Genomic DNA, 25,635 nt, shown 5'->3' with positions numbered 1-25,635 from the left:
CAGTGTACCGCCTCAGCGGCGGTGAATCGCCCACCCCATCACCATCCAATGTATGTGTGTGTGTCGCTAGCTGGCTCAGCGAAAAACTCCAGCGCAACAGGCCTATAAGCATCCATCTCTTCAATCCAAACATGTGCCTTCCCAGACTAAAAGCCCGTGCAACTGGTAGGGATGCCCGTATGTAATTTCGTAAACATCGCCTTCCACATGAGAAATTCATTCAGTGAATGCAAACATATGGCATGGCCGTGTGGGTACGAGCATCCGCGTGTCAATGGTAGCCAAGGTCGTGTTGAAGACTGGGAGGTGGTGGGTTCGAATCCTACCACCAGCTGTGGTAGGATCCCCTCCTCAATTTCTGTCTTCACATAGTGTTTAATTGACCTACGTCGTGTATCTACCATGCTGGTCAAGGACAGACTCTCCTCGCAGAAAAATCTTGGATCTGCCCCTGGTCCTCTCTCCCTCTGTCCACATCTCTACGCCGCTCATAACCACAGTTGCTTCGCGGCAGCTAACACGGAATATAAAAAAATAATAATAAACACCAGGAACCGATTACCTTCTCTCTCTTTTATGATCAGTGTCCACTCGCGACGTCAACTCACGTACGGTCATTATCTACCCTTTTTCGTCTTTGACTCACTAATTCATCGTCCTCACTAATTAAGGCCATATGTTTGCTTTGCCTAGAGCGTGGCAACACAGCCGTCGTTGTGCTGTGTCCGTTCAGTTAAAATTTATTTAATTTGCCGTGTACATGGTAGGACAAGCAGAGCTAAAAGCTGCCTTGTGGCAGCTTCACAAAGTCCAGCTTTCTTTTCCGACTTTCTTCAACGTCATCCATTCGCATTGAGATTGTATTGCTTGCTGAAGCATCCGTTTAAAATAAACAGGCAGTACCAGCAGAAGCCGATAGATATACCCGTCAAATCGAATGGATAAAAATACCCGACTGATCCAGACACAACCATTGCAAGGTATGTTTCCTATAACCTGCCGTGCGCGCGGGTTACGACAGAACACGAATACTCACGGTTTATTTTGGAAACGGAGGGCTAGCTATACACGCTGTTCGAATGAAGCACTCTGCTTCCAAAGCACATACTTTGATGCGCACGATAACCTGGTCCGTACGGTAGAAACGGCCATTTACTTGTCCGATGGCAAATAACGCGTAGAGAAAAGATATCCCTGATATTTTTCGTTGGGAAAGTGACTGCGGCTGTTCTACAATGAGGACTATGCTCTCTTCGCTTCTTTGCCCTCCAGTAGAGGTAGAAATGCCAACGTGCCCCGAAATCCCGCAAGAAGACCCTAACTCAAGCTCTCGGCGGATTCTTCTTATAAAGACAGTGATGTCTGCAAGAAACAATGAAAAAAAAAAAAAAAAAAGGCAGTGTTGGCTCGAACTTTCGATGGGAAAGTCCTCTCTTAGTCCTGAAGCGTGCTTAGTGCTGGTGCTGGACATTAACTGTGACAATACTGGAATAATTAATAAATAGAAAGAAAGACAGTTGTTGACTAGAATACATGACGATAAAACCCCTGATATTGGGGACGACGGGAAGAGTATGTATTTGTTCTCGTCGTCCCCAGTCTCGGGTGTTTTACCATCATGTGTACTAAAATTGTTGCCCAACAGAGCGAATGATATAAAATTAAATAATATATCAAATGAGATGTGTCCCATTAGTAGCGACGGACAGATGTCTCTTAAAACTCAGTTGTCAGTACAGCTAAAACAGAAACAAACCTACATAGACAGCATAGATTGCGTATGGAGGTATATATTCTCATCTGCGCAACGTTAGATACAACAGCGTCTTTTCCTGGTTGACCTCTCACTTCAAGCACCAGCACTTTCTGAAATAAACTATATCTCTTCACTTCAGCCTCCTCCGAATTATTTAATAAGGAATAGCAAGCCATCCTTTGTGGCTGACTTTTCCTGTGAAAATAAATAGATTCCTCCTCCTCCTTCGGAAGCTAGTTGAATGAGCAGTCGCCAGATACTATCTTGTAAAAGCAACCTCACTTAGTAGCGAACAGCACTGTCCAACAGGAAGTTGTAATCCGACTACATTGAAGCCCAGCCCTGACAGCCGCTTACAGGCACCAGGAAAGTCCTAACGTAGCCCAACGTAGCCTTCCAACAACTTCCAGGCTGTGACTGACGACATCGTCAAATCTCTTCTTACATTATTACTTTCTTACTTTCTTAAGACTATCAATACTCGCACAGCCGGCATTAGTGTGATAAAATCACAGCTGTCTTATAGAGTCAGCGACTAAAGAAGTCAGCTGCAGGAAGATCTGAAACTGGACTTGACGTGAGTGCGTTCGCTATCGACAAAAAGGCATCGTTGCCAGTCGGGCTGGTGTTTGTAGCTTTCGATCGAGCAGCTTTGTACCGCTGTCATCCGTCTGGAGCCTTAGGGTCAAAGACGGTTAGTGGCTCAATGCCAGACTTCGCAATAGCGGAGTAAAAGGAACATAGCATTTGAAGCGTGGCACGTAACGGTAGTTGACGTAATGAGGACTCCAGTTAGCCTGGGCTCTCAGAACGAAGTGATCTTGAACTTCCTCTTCGAAAGGGTTACAGCAGACGTCATAGCTGAGTAGTTTTGATCGCGTCGGTGGTGGCGTCTTGCTGCAGTGGCACTGTCAGCACGACCCTGTACGAATGTTTTTCTTTCTTTTTTTTTAAATTCCGGGTTAGCGCCTCGAAGCAACTGTGGCTATGAGCAGTGTACGGACGTAAATAGGAGGAGAGAGGACAGTAGGAAGATAGGGGGGTGTTAGCACGTGTCCTAGGCCGACTTCAAGGGGAACCACGCCCGAAATCTGTACGGACAGTCCGCCGGAATACCCAGGAAAGCTTCAGACAGCACATTCGGTGATAGGATTTGAACTCACCACTTCCCAGTCTTTAGTGTGACCTGGAGCTACCATCAGCTAGCAGATGTTGTATCTACGGAGCTGCACAGCAGCTATGGTACAGTGCTGGACAAAAGTTTACGGAACACGCTCTGGCGCATTCGAGGGGGTGGGGGGTGGGGGTAATGGCAGGATAGGCTCGTCGTTGTTGGCCACACAGAAGTGGCCGTCGTCACGACTATAGCCCACCGGCGCATTCCTTCCTCAGAGTGACACGCTAGCAGCGAATGGGACCAAACGGACTCACCAGACATGTGCCTAGGTAACCCAGCCACCTGTCTGCAAGTCCGTGCGGTACCATTCGCTGCTAGGGTGTCACTCTGTGGAAGGAATGCACCTGAAGCGTGTTCCGTAAACTTTTGTCGGGCACTGTACATCCTGGTGTAATTAGTACTTTCGTTCAAGTCCACTAATCTTTTTCCTCGTATACTATGGTTATTTTACAGAGCTTACCCGCACGATATTTATTTCCTGCCACTTGCGGTTTGCCACTTTACGGCCTATAGGCTTTCTACCGCTTAAAAGCACTACGATCGTATGATACGGTATGTTGAGGGTCGTGTCGTTTAAATTACCAGACAGATTCGCTACAAGCACTCTCCATCCGTAACGCCATTGAGTAGTTTCCTATCTCATCAAAAAGAAAAGTAGAAGGAAAAAAAAAAAACACAGCATCATCAATAAGACTCGGCAGACCATCAATAATAAAGTACAAGCCGTATCATGTATGACCCCCATGGAGTGATAACATCAACCTTTTCTGCGTCGTTCACAGCCTGCGTTCACTGTATGACCGCGCTCATATGTATGTGTATCGCATCCAGTCGCAGAAGAGATGTCGCCAAGGTCTTCCGCCGTCCATGTGCGCTGCTCACCCGTTGCGCAACGTTTATCAAACGCAACGTCAATCGGGTCTTGGACGTTGAAGGGAGGCGCTGTAGTCTGCTGACAGTCTGTAAATGTGCGCCCATTGTCATCATGCAAGTGAACTACCTATACGGTAACGTCACTCGGTAGAGTCGGTGAAATACTAGTCTAATTCAACGAGTCACGAAGGGTCCAAGGCTATAGAAGTATTGCATGTGCTACTGCATAAAGGCTGCCGAGCGTGTGAGGATCAATATTGTGGACAGTAGACGTACCTTTTTCGAGTCACGTCTCCGAGACGCACATATAAAGACATTTCAGATTTGGTGCTTTCCGCGTTAACTTCAGTCGCGTTGCCACCGATGACGTCATCAACACCGTGACACAGTACAAGTTACGAGACCGACTACTGGGCATCCCTTCAAGATCGTAGTTTATTCGCAACCTAAAGTAACGAAATAAAAAAAAAGCTCTTCTAAAAGAAGCAACCATAGCTGACGGGAGCGTTTTTGATAATCAATCAACGTTCCCCTGCCCTCACCAGCATGAAAGCGAAGATTCGTTCACATTTCTTGTGAACCTTTCCAGGCACAGGAACTCGTAGGAACGCACGTGCTTAAGACGAACAGCCGAGGTGTGTCCACTGTTCACATTCGCATATTTAATAAGGGGGATTCGGGAAGACGGGAGCCGTCCTACTATATACCGCAGGATTAAGACACAAAAATTTAATTTACATTTAATTATGTAGACCTAGCAGTGTTGTGGCTGCTCCTGGAGTACTTGACAGGAAAGCTCTCATGGTGCTCATTAAGGATGCACCGCTGACGGACGATTTAGGCGAGCTCTGGGAATATATGGGGCGTGTAACTAATTACTTCCTAACACGAACACGTGTACAGATTTAGACAGTAAAGTCTGGGGATGAGTATCCGACCGACCCTTTTTTTTTTCTTTTCTTGCGTGTAACGTATTTCATGGCGAGAGTGCTTCCCTAAATTTGAATGAATGGTTGGCCCTCATGTTCAATGGCGTGCTTCTGCCGCCAGGTTAATAGCGCATTCCACGCTCTCAAAGTTTTATCGGTGATTATATCTGGATAATAATTTTTTTGACGGATTATTATCCCTCATCATTCGTCGGTTTACACACCGTTAGTCCGCCGAATGCGATTAATTTCGAGGCTAATAGTTCGCTCAAGCCACGGATCATCGAACAACAACAACAACAACATAGATGAATGGATGATGATGATGATGTGGGATGTTTCCCTGCGGATCATCGAAGAAAGAAATGTGTCAACGGCTATTTCATGTGATGAACCTTGCAACCGTCATTTTCAGCATTGTATGGTGACATTGCATTGTTATTAGCACAGCCAGTCTTGTCAACCAGTTCATAATGGTTGAACATGAAGCCCGCATATACAAGACCAAGCAGAGCATGTACTACACAGACACTGTTCAGAAACTGTCTGCTAAAATCTCCGGCTACTTTCGCCTAAATGTAATGGCAACAGCGCAACCTTCGCTCAGTTTGAAAAGGACCGAGTGCATAGCCAGGGCAAAAATTATATTGCGTTTCTAATTACGTTCTCTACTGAACCAACCACGTTTGCTGCTACTTAACAGACTAACCTCGGGGACTAACTCCTCCATATTTTCCTTTCATTATCAATACAATCCAACAGATAAATTGCGTGCGATACACTGCACGGCCTAAAGAAATTTTCGAAATCGCTAGCTAGAAAAGAGAATCTCGGAAAAGTAAATTAGGATAGTAAGTGCAAGAGAAGAATGCACTACAAGAAACGTGTGAAAGAAGAACAGTTTTTCTTAAAGTACTTTTACGCGAAGAGTAACGGGAACCTTGGCAGAGTAATTCGAGTCTCGGAAGTGTAAGGCGGTGTGATCAGGGTGAAGACGACGCAAAAATGAGTGAAAAGAGAGTAAAAGTCATTGTAACTTTGCATTTTTTTCTTAGAGTGTAGTCCGGACGAAATATTGTAACTATTTAATCATAAAAAAAAAAATTAATCACGAAGGTACCAACAGTGGAGCACCAAATACGCAGCAAGAACATAAACTTCGCACGAAAACAACAAAACAGACTGTCTTTGTGTAAAGTACTCTCAAGCAGTGTGTTTCAAAAATACAGAAGACCGAGACATCCGGCATCACCGGTTCACTGTTCTTCGCTAAGTTACGCGATAAACAGAAAAGCATGAGAACAAATATATATATATATATATTTTGTAAAACAATGATGCAGGGTTACATGCAAGAATATTTGTAAGTACGTTAAAATACTGGGTGCGCTATTAGAGCACATCTGCGACAGCAAGCTTAGATGATCACTTCAAAGGGTCACCGCGGACGTATGTCCTACGGACACAAAGCGCGTAGAACGATTAAAAACTGGGTCACTCATAATAGTGTGGGAAAAAAGCTTCCTGGCACACTAACGCATCGGAAAGCGGGGCCTATAAGGGTAGAAAATTAGAATGGTCATACAAGACACAGACGTGATATACGTTGGACCTCTCTCACTAAAGGAAGCTAACACGTAAGACGATTTCCGTACACTCCAGTCACCACTTGCTAGCAGGGAGTGTTGTAAGTGAGGGTCACATCTTTTCAACAGCTTCCTTTTTTTTCTCTTCCTCTTTCTCTCTCTCTCTCTCTCTCTCTGTTTTTTTTAGAGTGACACTGCAGCCCCAGTATATAGACACAGAAAAACATAGACCATGCCGCTCACAAATTACGCTGAGCAAAGGAAGAAGTACAATACTCACTTTTTTTTTTCCCGTAGAGGACATCCACAGAACGATTAAACTATTGCAGGATTCACACACACGACGACACAATCACGCACAAAGTAACCGTGTGGGGAGAAAAATAAAATGGCAAAGCACTTTTCACACGGAGTACTCAGGTGTCACACGAGATGCAATGTGTAACACGCACGTGCAGTAGAGGAACTAGAGCAGCTGGGAGCTGCACACACTCTTGCACACCGACCACGCACGTCGGTCGGAGTGACTGGGGCTGATGCGGAGCTCTTCCACAATCGACGAGAAAGGGAGGTCGATCACGTGCTTTTGGGGGGAAGGGAGAAGTCGGAGCCAAACTTTCGCTGCTTTCGCCCGATGCGTATTGCTGTGACTGCTGCCGTCCGTGGTTAGGAAGATATCGTGCAGGGAATCAGGAAAATGACAGCTTTGATGACGTATTCTATTCGCTACTCCGCTTGAGCACATTGCGACATACTCTTGCGACCTGGTAGTGGAACTGTAGTGTGAAAAGGAATACATTCGAGGTGTTATGCCGACTCGCTTCTGGAGTGTTGACAGAATCGCATCGAAAAGAAAAACACCAAAGAGATGTCACATCTCTTTGGTGTTGCTGGATATGTGTAAAATTTTGCTCCGGAAGGAATAACAAATCACGCATACACTAAAATACCGCAGCGAGTATAATTCCGATTTCAAAATAATTTTGAAAAATGCATTTATTCCTACTGTACGTTTATCACGCACGTTGCATAGCGCGGCAAAACAATGAAAATAAAAAATAAAATAATCTTAACTAGAATGACCATTATGAATTTTATAGGTCTAATATCGTCAAGGAAGAATACCCGTGTTTGCACAATTCGCAGTTAAAATATTCAGCGCCACGATTTTCTCTCCTGTGTGATAGAATGCCACGTCGATGTAGAAAATTTTAAATCATATTATCTCGTTGTGGCGGTAACAGATTATCGCAATCTCATTGAATTTCTCTTTCATCTGTTTTGTGATTACATGTTGTTGTACAGTGCGCTGTGGACCACTGTGAACTTCATCATAAAACTGAAATGACGCTCCCGAGACCCTGCCTCAATAATGGCTAGACTGGTGGCAGACGGCTTAGCTACTGTCGCCGTACAGGTGTCCGTCGTGGCCTGATTTATATTGTTCTGTGACTGCACAGAAGCAATTATAACAGCCGCCAGTGCTACTGCTCTCTCCTCCGTACCCCCACACCGAGCATTTCAAGGTAAATGAATCTTGCTGTTACTCACATTGAGAAAGGTTGGTTGGTTGCTTCATGGCGCGAGGGGGGAGGGGTGTGATATTATCGAGGGATAAGAAAGAGATACTAAAGCAAAAAAAAAAATTCAAGATTAATAAGTTTTGTTTGTCACGTTCGTATATAGCCTGGCGGAACGCGGTGCAGTTTGTTGGTCGCCGCACTCTGCAAGTCACAACAGTAAGTTACGTCGAAAATAATTCAACTAGATTGATTCAACAAGTTGTACTACCACAGTAGTACAGCTCTGATCAACCTTAATAATCACACTGGAAAAAATGTGGTCTCGTTCCCGAGCGCGATTACAGCGATCCTTGGGGGCCATGATGATATCTTAATTGAACAAAATTATTCTGTTAGTTTAACACGACGATTTCTTCACTTAACAGTCCCCCAGTGCCCCAAGGGTGGCTGTTATCGCACCGGGAAATGAGACCGAATTTTTTCCAGTGTTATTATTAAGGTTGACCGAAGCTGTACGTCTCGGAAAAAGCCAGCTGCTTCGCGGTGCTAAGTGGAATTATAAAAAGATAGCATCACGTTTCATAACGAAAAGTGTAACCCGCTCTGTCAGAGCATGTTAACTGTACACCTAGCGATACAGCGATAATGGTTTTGCGAAAAACAAAAACAAAATCTGAACACTATTTCCTGGTTAGTATCAACGGTAATTTTGGAAATTTGTGACACATAATAATGTACGTGGTATAACAACGTGAATGCTTTAGCGCTGAGGGTTGAAGCAATTTTTATTTATTTAATTTTCTCGTGGTTTTCTTATTTATTTTCATCTTCTCTCACTGTCGGCCCGATCGTTACGTCTATAACATCTTTGATTTTTAAAAAAAAAATACGTTAGAATTAGATTGCACGAAGATTATTAAAGAATGGCAGTTGATGAAACTTGTGTTCGTCCATGTGTTTCATTGTTGATTGGCCTTAGTTCTCCGATTGCCATCCTTCGAATGAACTCAGAAGGTTGGCAGGTGCTATTTCACAGCGAATACGGCAACGCTATCCAAGTGAATTCACAATGACAGAGATAAATTATGGAACGCTGTAAAGGAAGGTAGAGCCAAAGTGGACGTGGAACGGCATCACCTTGAAACGGCACTGGAAGCACTGAGTAATGAACACGCGCGTTTCATTGTCACGCCTGTCGCTTTGGATTTGCCGTCGTCCCGCCTTCAAGTGCGATACTTGCTCCGTGAATGTCTTCCATGCGTGAAACGAGAGGGCGCTTCTCTGTGGATTGCCCGGTTGAAGAAGTCAAGCTATGCACACGGCTGTGAGCTCCGGAAATGACCGATTTTAGCGTCCACCTATAGACCTCACCGACTGTAACTGCAAGCCACGAGCAACACCACCTAGACGGAGAAAGCCGGCGCATTGCATCCTCTCCCTCTTTCAATTAAGAGTTGGAGTCTGCTACTGCGATTCACCGTTCTGCGAATCCAAGAACCCGTAAATGATTGCAACTCACCTGGAGCCTTAATATTTAGACAAAAAGTGCACGACGCTTTCCAGAAAATCAGTTAAGGATTGAGACCGTTTTGCGCTTTATTTCCAAGTTTTCCCATTTAGTACCTGGGGACGTTCAATCACAACTCGCAGGCGACGGCGGTTCTTCTCCATGGCCACGACCTCTGAAAGCACGTTTGTGATTGGCTACGGCCGTTGAAACAAACACGATCCTGATTTGCTGACTCTGCGCAGGTATCACTATCTAGGTGGTGTTGCCACGAGTCTTCACAATGCCCAGCTGTGGTTGGCTACGAAACCCCATTGTTGGAGTCTCTTTGCCAACTGCCATCCTTTAGCCGGAACTCAAAACAAAACAGCCCTGTGACGAACATTCTGGGGTTTGTACTCCAGAAACTGAAAGTTCGTGCAGTCGTTGCTGCGCGGTTAGGCTACAGCGCTTTCTGCAAACTTTCCACAAATCCGAGCCGTGCAATGTATCGAAAGTTACGGTGCGTAGGTGAGAAAGATACTTGACCATAGACGTATCTGTCCTCACCTATACCTTATGCGACGTATTCTCCTAAGCACCACCAGAGGAGCTCAGTGACCCCGCTCTTGCGGGCCAGGTAACGCGACGTATATTTCTCGCCACTTTCTCGCCACTTTCTCGATCATTTTCTGGTGAACATTCCAATTAGAAAGTAGCAGTGTCTCCCGTGAAGTCTACCTCGGTGAACCACCTCATCTCTCCACATGCCGTAAGTGCTTCCACTCCCAACTATCAAATTAGGGCTGCAACACATTTAACTTTCAGCTTTGACACCCCATCACGTGCTCGTGCGGTTGACAAATAAGCTGAAATGGAATTGGAATCAGCAGGCGGAAGCCACAGCAGTCTCATGTCGTGTGAAAGACATCAATGGTATACCACCGCAACCAATCCGTCACAGGCGTGAGATATTCCGCTCTTTTTTTGTCTTTTCTCTGTCGTTTCTTTTCCTGCCATTTCATCATTAACCTCCACAAACCCCGTAAACGTTGTGGAGTAGATGGCTCCACATTCCTGGGACTGCCAAAGGGCCTCTGGCCATTAGGAGGAGCCTAAAAAGAGGCTCGACCTGTCAATCAAACTTAGGCACATTTCATTGGTTACCGTTTTCCATGGGAGCTGCCATGACACCAAATTTTCTCCAAGATGGAGGATGGTGCTTGGTATTGCGAAGCGGAGATTTCGTGACAAAAAAAATTTCAGACTACTTTAGTTTCATACCGTGAGTATATATCCTCATGTACGCATCTGCAAAATTAGCTTCCACTTTCGCTCCGCCATCATTATTTACGCGAAAATGGGATGTTTCGTCGCTAACGTTAGGCCTAGTTAAGACCGTGATACCAAGAAAATAGCAAGAAGGACGACCCTTATACGTAGGATTTTGCATTATATAATTGCATTTTATTTATACATACATCTTTGCACGAAGGCTCAATTGAGCCTTCGTGTTTGTATTTGTTTACGTGTCTTGCCCACCGCTCAGGCTTGCCTATCATGAAATTTATCCACCAGCTAGCCTGCATTTACGCCATTCTGTCAATGATATCCGTTTCAATCCGAATCAATCGAGTTTCTCCAAAATGGTGGCACCCAGTAAATAACGGTGAGGTATAAGTACTGGATGGATGTAATAATAGACAACTGTATTTCGACCTGTGATTGGCTAGATACCTCGAAAAGTGGGTGGAGCCTCAGGTACAGGCAGGTCCCATTAATGGCCAGACTCCCTTTGGCATACACGGCACTGGGAACCGCATCTTCCATATTGTCCTCCTTTCCACTGGAATCAGTCGGTCAACTATACGGATCACGTGAAGACGTTTTAAGAAAGACAGCTAGCCTTCGTTTAACGTTTACTGCGCAACACTTAAATTTGAAACTGTATCGAAGACATGAAGCAAACAAAGGAAAACCTTATATGACTGCTCCCTACGAAAGAGAAAGTCTGGACAAGAAGAAAACGTATACAGTGAACAAGCGTTCTTTCTAATAACTTGTGAGCTGTTCCTAATAGATGATGGGCAAAACTGCTTTTCAAACTGGGATCATTCTCCCAATTCCCGCGGCTAAAGCTGAGCGAGACAGCTTGATAAATTAAAGCTTCCGCTAGTTTGGAGCCGGTTGTGTACAAATCCTATCTCTCGCGAAAAACGATCTGGAAAGCCTCGGATTAGACCTGCCACGTTCGCGTGCGTTAGCCCAATATGACACATTTTTCGCAGCGCCGTCTCCATCCCCTCCAAGGCTCAGTAATGAGAACGAAACAGAAGCCTGATAACAGTGTTAAGAAACTCGCGGAAATGATGTTCTTGAATGGCCTGTGTTTGCTGTGTCTACCTTTGTGGACTCTCATCATTTCTGCGCGAACGTTCGCGGATGGATGGGATTTCGAGTCTTTCGATTGGTCCGGCATTATGCTTCTCTGTAGATATACTTGGGTACTCGCGGTAATTGCTCAAAAAACTTCGTGACTGCACAAAGCAAACGTTCGAGTAGAAACTCGAAGGGGAGGAGGAGTCGAGAGAGAGAGAGAGAGAGAGCTCATTTATCATTTCATTTCGTTGACTCGTTTGTTTTTAATCCCAGTAATAATGAAAGTATAATTGCTACATACCAACCGTGGCTGCATATCAACGGACCTATAGTGACATACTCAAAATTCAATTCTTTTTTTTTTATGGCGCAACATTGTTTTTTTTTTCTTTATTTCTATTTTATTTTTTTCAGCAGGAAGCGGTGGTTGTCTCAGAGTGGTGACAAGGGCACCCGAAGAAATAGGGTCAAAATACAGCGATACACATAATCATAGTTGTCTTCCTAGGTAATTCCCAAATTATTATTACACACACAACTGCCACACTGTGGTGTCGATGAAAAGCATGGCTCCTGACACTGCATCAATTGCCGCGTGCTAGTGGAGGACTTGTTCGATAAATGAAATGCCACATGCGCTAAAGATTGCGTGCCGCACGAGAGAAACGAATATATATTGAACATTCCTTTCTGAATAGGAAAATGAATGAATAGGAAAATACTGTTGATCCGCTTAAATGCACTATAAGTAAATGTAATACCACTTTTGGTGAAAGTAACTGACGGATGTAACTGTAAGTAAGTTACTTGGGTAGTGTCATATTTTCCACATGTTTGCATGCACAGAACGACATTGGCATCGTAGAGATTATACGCGCATTCTTTCCAGTGATCCTGTTAAATGACTTTTTGTAGGGCGGAAATGGGATTGTTTGGACAGAGGTGATGGGAGGTTAGTGAAGGTAACTATAACGAAGATATGATGTATTTGCGAGAGTACGAGCGCTAGAATAAAGTCCTTGGAAGTCGCGTTCACTACGATCTCGTCGTGTGTACTTTAACGTAGCTGAGTTCCTTTAACGTGGTACTGTAAAATTCTAGCTCATTTACTATCTTAACGAGCTGACGTGTAACTCCAACTTAGTAACGAGAGGATAGAGAGATAGCAAGCGAGCTGGTGGTATAGATCTATAACTTAAAAACCCGAGACTGGGGGACAAAAACGACAACACAGACAAGCAACTTAGTCACCGTTTTAAAAGATGGGTATAGCCCTATGTCCTGGACCGACTTCAGGAAAACTGTGCCGACATCTGCGTATGGAAGGTAAGGAAAACCTCAGAATATTAAAGTGCATATCGTTGGGATAGAGGGGAAAAAAAGAAAAAGAAAAAACACAGAACAAAGCAAACCTTCGAAGTGGTAGTGTGTGTCAGCTTTGTTCTTGTCCGCGTTTCTACTTTTCTTTCTTTTCCTTTTTACCCCTATATCCCAAGAATGCATGTGTTAACATCAAGACAGAACAACTGAGATTGACCTACGTAACGCAAGACCTACGTAACGCAATTATGCGATAATTAATAAACGGTACGTGCTTAATGAATACAATCTCCCGTTCAACTCAAGAATGACAGGTTTGTGCCCTGTCCTAACCCTTTTCTTATTGGCTGCAAAAGCTAGACGCATCATTCAGCGTCGTGACAAGTAGTTTTTTTTAAATTCCGTGTTAGCGCCGCGAAGCAACTGTGGCTATGAGCGGCGTACAGACGTGAACAGATGGAGAGAGTACAGCAGGAAGGAGTGGGGGACAGGGGGGTTAGTATGCGTCCTGGGCCGACTTCAAGGGGAACTGTGCCGACATTCGTCTGTGACAAGTAGTGCGCCGACACGGATACTATAGGAGCCCTATATAGGCGGCACCTGCTGGCGCTGCAGTATAATTTCTCAGGCGAAAGTAGGGTTGAAGGACTGCATTTCGTGCGGTTCTTAGGTTGAACATGGATGTTGTTTTCTGTGTATATGTACAGTATAGTATCGTGAGTATCGGTATGGTAGTATAAGCATAATGCAACAGTATACTATAAGCATAGTCAGCGAACTTCCACGGAAGTGACACTTCTGCGGGAAGGACCAGTCCATCAGCCCACACAAACACCTGAGCACGCTAATCCTTATGGGCGTTGTTTTCAAAAACGGTTCGATGGCGGCACAGGGGTTTGTTCACGTCAGTCACGCACCAGATAAGCGGCCGTGGCACTCGAGCGAAATGGAATGGTGTCGTCGCCCGCTTCGAGATTACTGTAAATCCCAAATCGTGGTCTGCTAAGCTGCTTCCGCCAATTTTCTGTCACTGCACACCAACAGACTAGTGCCATCAATTTAAAAGTGCAACTTCCATTTGTTCGAAGAAGCTTAAAAGTGACGAAACTGAAGTGCTAATAAAAGTGGAACTGTATATTATCGGGGGGGGGGGGGGCATTGATGAGTCTTCCTGGGCAAACTTAGAGATTCCAATCGCCATTAGGACAGAACTAGAATGTATTCGGACACGGTTCGAGACAAAACATCGGCACAGCCAACACCACCTAGATACAGAAAGCCTGCGTGCTCGTCGACGTGGCGTAACAATTAAGAGTCAGCCAATCAGGATCGTGTTTTCAACGGCCGTAGCCAATCACGAACGTGCTTTCAGCGGTCGTGGCCATGGAGAAGAACTACTGTCGTCTGCGAGTTGTGATTGATCGTCCCCGCGTATTAAATGGGAAAACTTGGAAATAAAGCGCAAAACGGTCTCAATCTTTCTCATAACTGATTGTCTGGAAAGCGTCTTGCACTTTTTGTCCAAACATTTAGGTCTGCAGGTTCCAGGTGAGCTCCAATCATTTGCGGGTTCTTGAATTGGCAGAACGATGAATTGCAGTAGCAGAGGAATTCTGACAGAGAGAGGAGAGGGAGGCAATGCGCAGGCTTTCTCTACCTAGGTGGTGTTGGCACAGCCGAGTGGAAAGAGCATCTGCGAGTATGTAGTAACATGGAAGTCATGCTGGACAATGCTGGACATGCTGGCAATCATCGCAGAGACAATGCAATGGGAGAACTGTAAAGATGACTGAGACCACACGATGTAGCGCACGGATGTTTTACTACCCAGAGCTATTGTAATAAAACAAGCGTATTTGCACGATCAGTCATTCTTAATCTATACTATAATCATAGTCAGCGACGAATTCAACCTCTCCCTAGTATTCTTCTTCATCAACATCAACAATCACACTTAATCTTTCTTTCCTGTTCACAACCCTCAGTATGGGGAACGCCCGTTCTACGTTCACACTAGATACTGGAAAACCAGAATGTCCAAGCTTGCAGGCGCTAGTAGAGGCAGTCCGCAAGGTGAGAGTTTGCGAACTGCACTCGGGGTACATCGAGTGCCAGGTGATATCCATAGTACTGTCCCATGTCAAACTAGCCCAGTGTCCGGGGTCAAGTAGAGTCACTATATAGGGTCGAGGATGCATAGAACAGAAGGGACAGGTGTGTGTACTACTTAGTATCCTCCTTTTGCGCCATTCATGTGTCCAGCGGCCCTGAAGGAGGATACCACTTCGGACCCAGCTCGAAGTCGAAAAGTAGGTGTGGAAGAACAGGGACAAAGGAAGAAGTAAACCGTAAGGCCGCCACTTCTTGAAAATCGGAGGTTATCGGATAAATACGATTTCTTGCAAAAAACGTCGGAGGGACGCGGCTAATCGGACACAAGCTAATCGGACTCTATTAGATACTTATCTCCCCTCTACCCCATCAGTGCTTTCCGATGCCCCGCCAATGTGGACTCTTCGCAGGCCTCCTGTATGTGACCACATTCCTGGTCTTCGGAAGAAAAACCCTGTACGTCCCGTTGTTGCTCACCAACTTACACTGGAGCACCTTCACTCAGCGTACCCTCAACGACTCCCTGTGTACACTGATGGATCAGTGTCTCAAGGCGGATCTACTGCAGCCTTTTATATGACACATGAAAACCTTGAAGTGCCGCACTAGCTCCCCTACGAAACGTCATCTACCGAGTCCGAGCTCTTCGCCATACTGACCGCGTTGAACCACATAGCGGTATCAGCGCCTGGCACTTGGGTTATGTTCACGGACACTAAGGTGGCGCTAGAAGTTCTAGCAAATTATTGTTCCAGAACAATCGGTGGCCCAGACACCATGATAGTCGCAATATTCAACCGACTTCTATCCTTTGACGATAGCCTGTGTTTCCAATGGGTACCCAGTCATACCGTCCTGCACGGAAACACCCGCGCAGACGCCTTAGCACGTCGGGCACATGGGGACAGCACCTCCAATAACTGTCTCCTACCACCCTCAGCCTCATCGTGTCGGTTACAGACACAGCGACTCCGTCATAACGGCACTCGGCAGTTTCAAGAGCACGCTGTCCGACTGAACGACCATCTCCGGTCTATCGACCCGTCGATGGATTTCGTTGCCACACACCACTGCTCGCGTCAAGAAGCGTCCATTCTACACCGACTACGCCTTAATGCCGCCAGGACACCTCTACATGCACCTTACATGTAAAATGGTCTTCTCCAGTCGCCCAAATGCCCCACTTGCGCTGTTGAAGCTGATATTCCACGCCTTCTCCTCGACTGTCACAGGTTCGTCACCCCTCGAACCCCGCTGAGACGACGCCTACTCGAGCTGCGGTGCACGGACTTTTCCCTGGCCACTCTGCTCTGCCCAGTACGACATCACACACAGCGGTCTGTGACCAAAGCAGTTCTGACTCTCTTGAGCGATTCAGGTCTTATGAACAGCCTGTGAACTCAGTCGTGCAATCTCATTCTTCTGTGCCCCACTCTCACCCTCAATGCATTAACCTCATGCTTTCCTTTTAATGTCATCATCTGTGGTCCATGTCATCATTCTTTCGCCGTTTGTTAGTCATCTTTTTTTTGTCATCTTAGTCTTTAATCTACCTCATCCTTCTTTTATCCTTTGTTAGTTTATCCTTTATTTCCTAATTCCTTTTCTTCTCTTTTTATTTATTTCATATTTCTTAATTTTCTTTCTTTCTTTCTTTCTTATTCCTTCTTCTTTCTTTCTCTCTTTAATTCTTTTCTTTTCTTCTTATTTATTTCTTATTTCTTAATTTTATTTATTTATTCGTCTAATAAATATATTCCCACCCCCCCGACCTCTTCACACCCAAGTTTTCTGTCAAAAATGTGCGTTTTGTCGAATTTTTACAACTTCCCGATTTTTGACTGCGGCTTACATTGCACCCACGGGACTGGATTTTTTTGTGCTTAAAGTACAACACGGAGGATATTCGACAAAATTTTTTAGAAAGAAATTCCAGAATATTATATTGCAAAAAAATTCGTAAACTTTCACAAACTTTGCAAATTTCGTGCATGCCGCAAACGTCGAGCCCGTCGAGTGAGATGGTGAAAATTGCTTACATACGGTTAAATGAAAACTCCCCTATCAAATAAGACGCTTTCTAACATGTTCCGTGCCTTACGCGGCCTGCTCAAAACGACATGGGTTTTCGCCAAGCACTGCATCTTTGAGGGGTTCTGCACCCCATGAAGTTCAATTTCATTAGAAAAGACCAATGTTTTGTTGCTTTCGGAGTCACAAGAAACCACCAAAAAATTCACATAAAATTCTACAGGGGTCGAGCGACACCTCTGGATCACTTGGCGTGGAATCGCCCAGATCAGTTTGAAACGAGTCACATCGGTTCCGTCGAATGACCAACGTCGAGAGGAGGATTTGCGACATTACTGCATGGCAATCTGGTTGTATAAAGCGCTTATCGATCGCAGCAGTGCAGCAACAGCTCGCAAATCCAACTTGATAGTTGCCCTAGGCCAGCCAGTAACTGGCTTCCTCCCATTGCGCTTAATGTAATGGGCTTAGTTTGAGCGCTATTGTCCCGCTGCAAGACTGCAAGATACTTATGAAACTCTCTCGCTTTACAGATCTTAAAGGGGCACTAAAATGCAAAAACAAGTTGACTTCAAATTCCGTTACACGCTATGTCAATTTCGTACCTATTATCATAATTCAAAATTTTGATTCCGTTAGGAAGCTACAATTAAAATTATACCGGATTTATTCTTGCTTCGGCGCTAAGCAGTGAACGACGCTTTAGCACGTGCGTCGGTGTTTTTAGTCCATTCTGCACGTGCACTCGCGTGCCACGCCATGGAGCAGTCCCGGTGAAAAACATAGTGCGCGTTGCGAAGCGGACTGGCGTCGCTGTTCGAAGGACGTGAAGATAAATGTTGTCACTGGAATATTCGCGAGAACTGTTGTGGGCTACAATTCAGTGAATCGGTATTGAAAAATGCAGCAGTGCGCATTATGCCGCGCATATACGGAACACTACGATCGGACCTTTTCCAGATCCACACGCGCACGATAGGTATGCGCGCGCTTCTCCTGCTCTCTGATTGGATGCCGCCAAACTTTGCCTCCTGCGGATCCCATTCGTTGCCGCCAATGACGGCTCTGTTTTCATTGCGGTTTTCTTCTAAACTATAGCGTTGTGTGAACTGATTTTGTTTGAATTGGTACTAATTGAAACACGGGCTTTCATTTGACAGCAAGTTGTTTTCGCATCTTAGTGCCCCTTTAAAGCAACAGTCTGGACGAAAACCAGAGACTGAAGAAAACGCTGTCACGTGTTTTCATGTGATGCACAGAAGCACCGCGCAAAATGTTTCAATTACATTCTCCGCCAGTTATTTTCCCAGTTAACTTTCAGTTCCTGTTCCACCAAGTGTGGAAGGCGAGGATTCCCGAAAAATCTTACTAGTTACCTTTTACCATATCCGTATATTCAAACCAGCACCATACCCACAGCATATACGACTGAAAAAAAAAAAAAAGATAATAATAATGAAAAAGAAAATAAGAAAGAGAAGAAGCGGAAGCTCCGCCGCGTCTTGTTTTGAGCATTCACACGGCGTCGGAACCCGCTATGCAAGTAGGTCAGCTGTCCGCGCAGCTCTCATGTCTCCCACTCCTCCCTATTATCCATGGAGCGACCTCATTGGTCCCACTCGAAATAAGAAGGTAACAGCTTAGGGTTACCAGGCGCACGTGGTGTCTTCCGTTGACCCATTCTGGTCTACGAATACCCCCTTATTGCTGCCCTGTGAATGGACAGACACTTCATCACGTGGTATCTCCAAGCTTTGCCATCTCCCTTGCACAGAGGGAAACTGTCGTAGCGTATAGACTATTTCGTGACTGTAGTATTGACGACCTAAGCCCCTACGCCATCGATTATGTTTCGCTGCCGTGCAAAGCATGCTGGTAGGCACCTATCAACCTTATCAGCCTTCTCGGCCTATCAGCCGACGCGTTCTTCCCGCTTCTTGCCCACCGCAGCGAAATATAACCTCGAACCGGTCTTCTCGTGACGTCGGCATGTTTGTAAACAGAGTATCGACTATATCGGGAGTGGCGCACTGCGCACGTTGCAGACGACACCATCGGCTCTGCCGTCCGCTACGGGATATATTTTTGGTTAGAAGAGCACGCAGGGCTTTGCGCATTTTCTGCTGGGGTATTCTGGGGAATATCGTTCTTGTGAATGCATGGCATTTCGAACATCATCTCCCGACCTCATCTGTCTAGAAATCTATTAATATTAAATATGTTAATCCAAGCACATCCGTGCCTCGCGGATGTCTCTATGGACACCACCACGATGCGTCTGCCACCTAACGGAGACGCTGACAAGTTGAGCGCTATAGCCGCCATCGGAGCCGAAGTAAAAGTGGCATCACTTTCTCCCTTCATCAACCACCATCTCCGTTGCACCTGTGCTTCAAACGTCGTCAAACGGTTCTGGAAGGGAACGCTTTCCATCAATTTCACTAAACAACCAATTCCGAAGCGGTCGCTTTCGTTCTTTTCGGGCGAAGAAAGGCGATTTCTTCTTTCTTTTCTTACGAGCCGCAATCATAATGTCCAATTGGTGCCGTAAGTAGAAATAAAGAAGACATGCTATTTCCCTCGCTTCTGAAATACTAAGCGTGCTCTTGAGCCTTTTTCGATCAGACCTCGAGGGGATTGTCCGTGTGGCTTCTATTGAGATTTCCCGCTCGCTTCATTCTCTCTGGGCTGTCTTTTCAATTTAAGTGTACGACAGGGAAGTCCCCCCAAGAAACGGGACTGTCCTCTACGGCTCTCCTGTTTGAGAGACCCGCGTTCGAGTCTCGTACCGGCTGTGCTGTCCCCGTGTTTTCCCTCGTTTTCCTTCAGTTGCGTTTAGACATAAGTTGGCAATGTTCCACCTGAAGTCTACCCAGGATGCACTGTCCTCCTGTACACTCTATGCTCCTCGTTTCCAGCACGCAACCTAAAGAACTAACGGCATGGTTGAATGGATACCGCCTCATTTCGTTTTGTGTTATCTCCAAGTTCACGCTAAGGACTGGTAGATGGTCGTTTCCAACCTTACCACCGGCTCTGCAGTCTTAGTGTTTCGCTTGGGTTTTTCGGCTGGCATGTCAGACGGATGCCGGCACAGATACCCCTGAAGTCGGCCCAGAACGCGTACAAGCACCCCCTGCCTCCCATTCCTGCTGCCCTCTCTTTGCCTGTCCACCTTTCCGCATCGCTCATAGCCACAGTTGCTACGCGGTCTAAAACGGAAAATGAGAATATCGTATCAGAGTATACAGGGTGTCCCAGAAAACGTGTCATTGAATTATAATAAAAAAACTACGCCACCTAGAATCATGCGGTCAACGGCATTTGTTCTTATTAGGTTTTTGCCACCTCCTAATGTGATTGTCATGTACTCCAAGTTTAATTATGTAAATATTTGCGAACTGAACTCGGAAATTTGACAAGTAAATAAGGTCACTTTTTTACCCCACCAATATGAAGAGCGTGCCGAACTCACTCAAATTCATGATAATTCATAGTGGTATTCACGAGCTATCCATCCAAAAAATAGCCGAATATCATGCTTTTCGGAGCATCGGACCATAGCGCGCGATGACTTTTTGAGCGCCATCGCTCTCAGTGCGACGAAAGGAGGTTCCGATGCCAGCCCACAGAGTGATAGTAGAAAAAGTAACAGTTCCTAAAATTGGGAGAGGGAAAGCATTATCCCAGCGAAAGTCGGTCGTGATAAGCCGCGCCTGTTTTATCTCGATGTCGTGGAGGGGTGGGTTTCCGACCTCCTTTCGTCGCACTGACAAAGATTGCACTGAAAAATTCATCGTGCGCTATTCTGTGCGACCCCCGTAGAGCATGATATTCGGCTATTTTTTCCGATGGGAGAGCTCCTGAATATGCCTGTCAATTATCATTAATTTGACTAAATTAGACACGCTCTTCACATTGGTGGAGTAAAAAAGTGACCTTTAATAGGCAAATTTCCGACTTAAGCTCGCAAAAATTTCCATAATTAAACTTACGTTACACGACATTCACATGAGGAGGTGGCAAAAACCCAGTAAGAACAAATGCCATTGATCGCATGACTCTAGGTGGTGTAGTTTTTTTGTTATAATTCAATGACACGTTTTCTGGGGCACCCTGTATAGTATAGTATGGTACACACGGTACAACAACAACAACAACATATATATTGTGATTATGAAGTGGGGAGGTTTTCCACTCTAGGAGTGGAACGCTACCCCATAGCTAGGGGTCTAATATGAGTGGTGACAATGATCAGTGATGACGATGAGTGATGACGGGAATGATCGAAGTGGCGATGACGATGCTGGACGTGATCGTGGTGGTGGGAGTGTCCGAGGGCGCTGCTGGGGTCATAGTGAGTCCTTTAGGCCTGTCGCCTCAAAGAAGTCAACCACGTGACGTAAGGCCGCCCTGGAGTCGGCCGCGGTGTCCCAAGGGCCGAGGATGGTCGACAAGTTGAAGGGGCGGCAGCCAAGGGTGGCAAGCTGCGACTTCAGTGTACGCCTCTCGTTGACATAGGTCCGGCAGCGGAGGAGTATGTGCTCAACGTTGGCAAGTACGCCACACTCGTTGCACATAGGGCTAGCCTCACAGCCTAGCTGGTATCGATAGGACGGAGTGAAGGCCACATTCAGACGTAGCCTGTGGATGAGTGACTTCAGAGGACGAGGAAGCTTTGCAGGCAGTCGGTATGACAGCGTTGGGTCTACATTCCCCAAAGAGGACATAGTTGGAATGTCGTGTTGCCACTGTAGGGTAGACCAGGAATCGGACAAATGCCTGAGGAGGGATCTTCTGTCTCCTCTCGAGAGTATAATGGGCATAGAAGGTCGTTGTTGGTGTGCAGCGGCAGCGTCGGCCTCGTGGTTCCCAGTTATTCCGCAATGCCCTGGAACCCACTGAAAGGCAACGTAGTGGGAGCGATCTTGTAGGGACTTCAGGGCGCACAGGATGTCTATGACCACTGAGGCAAGGGAACCGCGGATGCCCATGTTTTTAATGCACAGGAGAGCTGCTTTGGAGTCTGTGTAAATTACCCAGTGCCGCGGTTCACAGTCTTCCGCATATGTCAAAAATAACAAGATAGCATAAAGTTTAGCGGATGTCGATGAGGTACGGTGAGATAGACGACACCCACGTGTAACAGACTGTGATGGAATGGCAAAGGCTGAAGATGAAGTGTCCCTGGTCGACGATCCATCCGTGTATACAGCGGTACTGTTGCGGTATTGAGCCTCGACGAAGTCAAGGGTAAGTTGCCTAAGAATAAAATCAGAATAGTTCTTTTTGTTGTTCTTGAGACCGGGGATGGAGACAGTGACAGACGGCGATGGCAACGTCCATGGAGGCACTTTGGGTGCCGTCTCGTCGACTATGAATTTGGGGATATGAGGTCTGAATGATGTCACAGCAGCATGAACCGTCGCGTTCCGTCTAGCGTGAAGCTTGCGAATCAGAGTGTGACGGTTATGATGGGCACGTAGACGCAGATAATGGCGTGCAGTTTCCCGAGTACGGAGAACCTCAATGGGGATGTCCCTGGCCTCAGCCACTACTAGACGGGTTTCAGCGCCTCGTGGGACCCCAAGACATACCCGAAGGCTGCGGGCTAGCATGGCTCGAATCCTTTGAATCAGTGTCGGAGGAAGTCCGTGTAGGACGGGAAGGCTGTACATCACTGAGCCACGAACCAGGGCATTGTGCAGCATGAGGAGATCCTTCTCGTCTCGCCCCCATCTCATACCTGCGAAGTGACGAATCACGTTGACCCAGCGTTGGACTTTCTGTTCAATGACGTCTATGTGGCGCTTCCACGACAAATTCCATGATAGAGTCACGCCTAGGAACTTGTGATGTGTCACCTGCTCCAGTGGGCTTCCACCAATATACAGGCGATATCTATGCATGTCCTTGCGCGTGAAGGCTAGAACTGCGCTTTTCTCTACGGATATCTCCATTCCTGCCTGGAGTAAGTAGAGGCGAATGGCATCTAACGTGCGCTGAAGACGCTGACGGAGTGCTGGACGGGAAGTGCCTGTAGTCCAAACACAGATGTCATCGGCATACAGGGACAAGTTGACTTTCCGCTGAATGCAGGTTCCAATGCCCGCCATAACGGCATTAAAGAGGAGCGGACTTAGGACGCTTCCTTGTGGTACCCCCTGAGAGATGGGGAATTGTTCTGTGTCGCCTTGTCTTGTCCGGACGAAAATACCTCGTTGACTGAGGAAATCGGCTATCCAAAGCAACGTTGTACGTGAGAGCGCAGCGCTGTATAGAGCATGTAAGATTGATGGATGGCTAACGGTGTCGTATGCTCTCTTAACATCAAGAAATACCGCCGCCGAGATCTTCCTGCTTCGTCGTGCCTCTTCCACCGACGTGACCAAGTCGAGGACAGAGTCTATCGAACTGCGGTGCCGTCGAAACCCAGCTTGCTCTTGAGGGAAGAAGGCACGGCCTTCGAGCCACCACTCAATTCTACGCAAGACCATTCTTTCCATAACTTTCCCCAAGCAGCTGGTCAGCGTTACCGGGCGAAATGATGCCAATTGGGATGTGTGTTTTCCTGGTTTTAGCAACGGTACCACTTGGCCGACTTTCCACTGCCTAGGAACCTGTCCATGCCTCCACGAGTGATTGCTGATGTTCAGCAGGGCCTGAAGGGAAGTAGGGTCAAGGTTTCGAATCACTGTGTATGTAATGGCGTCCGGGCCTGGAGAAGACTTCTTGCATGCAACTGAAATGGCTGACGTAAGTTCTGCCACGGAGAAGTCCATATCCAAGGCAGGGACAGCTGCTGGGTTGGCATGCTCGAGAATAGATGTCACATGGGCTGTATGGGTTAGGTACTCCTCGGTGCTGGTTACATTGGCTCCCATCGTAATGACACGGCAGAATTCCCTGGCCACCTCTTTCTCAGACGTAGATGTTAGGAGTGCAAGAGCTCCAAGTGGGTTCCGAACTGGAGGGTTCTCCTTTAAACTCCTTGCGACTCTCCATATCCGAGCAGGGCTCTCAAAAGGTGATAAGGAGCAACAGAAGTGCCGCCACCGTTGACGGTCAAGGTTTCGGAGTTCTTTCTGGACAAGCCTACTCGCGCGTCTTGCTTCCTGTATATCAGAAAGATCTCCTGTCCGTCGAGTTTTACGTTCAGCGCGCCTTCGGACAGCACGTAGTTGCTCCACACGAGGGTTAGACCCTAAGTGACCAGAACACACGTTGACTGTTTTAGAGGACGAGGCAAGGGCATCGGCAATGACATTCTCTAGCTGATCCACAGAAAGCAAAGGGTGGGCCCTATCTCCACATGCTGTACGAAACGAACGCCAGTCTGTTAATTTCGCCGTTCTACATCCCGCTCTCGTTGAATATCCATCATACGTGATGTATATGGGCACGTGGTCGCTACCCCTGCCATCAAGGTCCGTGTACCAATGGAGCTTCCTATAGATATCTCTTGAGCAGAAGGAGACGTCCAGAACGTCCGTAGTGAAGGACCTCCGCAAAAACGTGTGTGATCCATCATTCAGGATGCAGAGATCCATACTCTCGATCAGCTCCATCCATATTTTCCCTCGACGATCAGTTTTGGTACTCCCCCATGCAGAGTGGTGAGCGTTAATATCACCGACCACTAGATAAGGAGACTCTAAATTGTCCAGCACAGCCTTCAGATCGGTCTTGGACACCTTAGCTGACGGCGGCACGTATAAGTTCACCACAGTGACGACAGTTTTACCCAAGCGAATTCTACACCGGATACAGTCTAGGCCAGCCACTTTCGGCGTTGGAAGGGCAGCTGCATTGAAATCGCGTCGAACAAGCAGAACCGTCCTTGAGAAATCTGTATCTTCTTGCGTGACCAACCTATAACCGCTGAGTCTGAAGTCCTTCTCAACATAAGCTTCACTATTAGCCAACATGAGAATTCGATGCCGAAGTAGAAAGTCTTTAAGATCTGGCAGCTTGTTGCGCAGACTGCGCGCGTTCCACTGCATTAAGACAGCATTCCTATAGATTTGCTCCATGACCGAGGAAAAGGCTGTCAATCTCTAGAAGAGCCTTGACTTCGGGCAACTGCGCAGCCTCAGGGCAATAAGCAACAATGGCCTTCATAGCAGCAAGAACTAAGGGGATGATGACACAGGAGTCATTCGAAGACTGGGGGGAGTGCCATTTCAGCCGTCGAGGCGCTGCTGGCAGAGTCTCGTCGGTCTTCCTTGGGCCTCGCACTGCGGCCGCGAAAGCTGCACGGAGAGGAGTGGTAGCATTAGGGATGTCATGCTGGCTATCTAGGAGCCGCACATGCCTACTCGGTTGAGGCTTAGATGCTTGTGGTTTGGGGGTTTTGACTGTTGGTTTTGAGACCTGCTGAGGTGCCCTTTGGGATCTCGCAGTAGTTTGTGGTCGACCATCACTTTTGGCCGCCTGGAGACCTAAAGTTGAACCTCCGTCCGT

At 46.5% G+C, this 25,635-nt stretch overlaps 2 protein-coding genes across 3 annotated transcripts in view; one reads left to right on the top strand and one right to left on the bottom strand.

The window, feature by feature from the left end:
* Window positions 1-7,072, bottom strand: part of LOC135394086 (dopamine receptor 1-like) — a 246,003-nt gene extending 238,931 nt beyond the window's left edge. Inside the window, exon 1 of one of the 2 annotated variants that reach the window (XM_064624579.1) lies at window positions 6,602-7,072. The gene's annotated coding sequence lies outside the window, so the exon portion shown is untranslated. The remainder of the gene's footprint in view (window positions 1-6,601) is intronic. The other variant, XM_064624575.1, reaches the window with a different exon arrangement.
* Window positions 1-25,635, top strand: part of LOC135394087 (synaptogenesis protein syg-2-like) — a 186,334-nt gene that overhangs the window by 95,792 nt on the left and 64,907 nt on the right. The gene's annotated exons all lie outside the window — the stretch shown is intronic.

This window comes from Ornithodoros turicata, chromosome 5 (assembly GCF_037126465.1).
Source record: "Ornithodoros turicata isolate Travis chromosome 5, ASM3712646v1, whole genome shotgun sequence".
Lineage (NCBI taxonomy): Eukaryota > Metazoa > Arthropoda > Arachnida > Ixodida > Argasidae > Ornithodoros > Ornithodoros turicata.
The sequence above is the reverse complement of the archived record's forward strand: the minus strand, read 5'-3'. Positions and strand labels throughout refer to the sequence as shown.